We start from the raw sequence: 500 nt of genomic DNA on the forward strand, positions 1-500 counted from the left end.
AGGGGGGGGGGGGTGCAGACAGGAGTTTAATGTCACTTTAATTATTGTTCTGAGGGCTTCCAAGAAAGCAGAAGGCTCAAAACATATAAATACTTAAGTGTGCATAGTCTGGTCACAGGTTAACTTGTTGCCCACCTTCTGTCCTCATCCTAGGATGGCAAGCCCCAGCTGTTGTGGAACTACAAATCACATGAGGCGTTATAAGAATCTCAGTTACAGGCATAACTCTGAGAGACAGATGCATGAAGAGATTTCTAGTTTCACCACAGCTGAAGGGCAGGAGTTTGCCCACCCCTGTTCTGCTAGATGTCATTATAGGAGAGCTGTCTGCTGCAGCTTTTTGAGTGCCCCGCCAATTCAGCCAAAATCTGACACTTCTGGGAGTGTCTGAGAGACAAACTTCCAGTCCACCCGCAGTGGTTTGGCTCCATCCTCCAACCCTCCTGTAATGATACAAGAGACGAAAGGGGGGACCACCTAGCATGGGGCAATTGACGCCA

The 500-nt window shown here is 48.6% G+C and overlaps 1 protein-coding gene across 1 annotated transcript in view; it reads left to right on the top strand.

Moving 5' to 3' along the window:
* Positions 1-500, top strand: part of RLF (rearranged L-myc fusion) — a 34,592-nt gene that overhangs the window by 14,392 nt on the left and 19,700 nt on the right. The gene's annotated exons all lie outside the window — the stretch shown is intronic.

The sequence above is a fragment of the Nanorana parkeri genome, unplaced genomic scaffold (assembly GCF_000935625.1).
Source record: "Nanorana parkeri isolate BGI_ZX_2015 unplaced genomic scaffold, ASM93562v1 scaffold316, whole genome shotgun sequence".
Taxonomy (NCBI): domain Eukaryota; kingdom Metazoa; phylum Chordata; class Amphibia; order Anura; family Dicroglossidae; genus Nanorana; species Nanorana parkeri.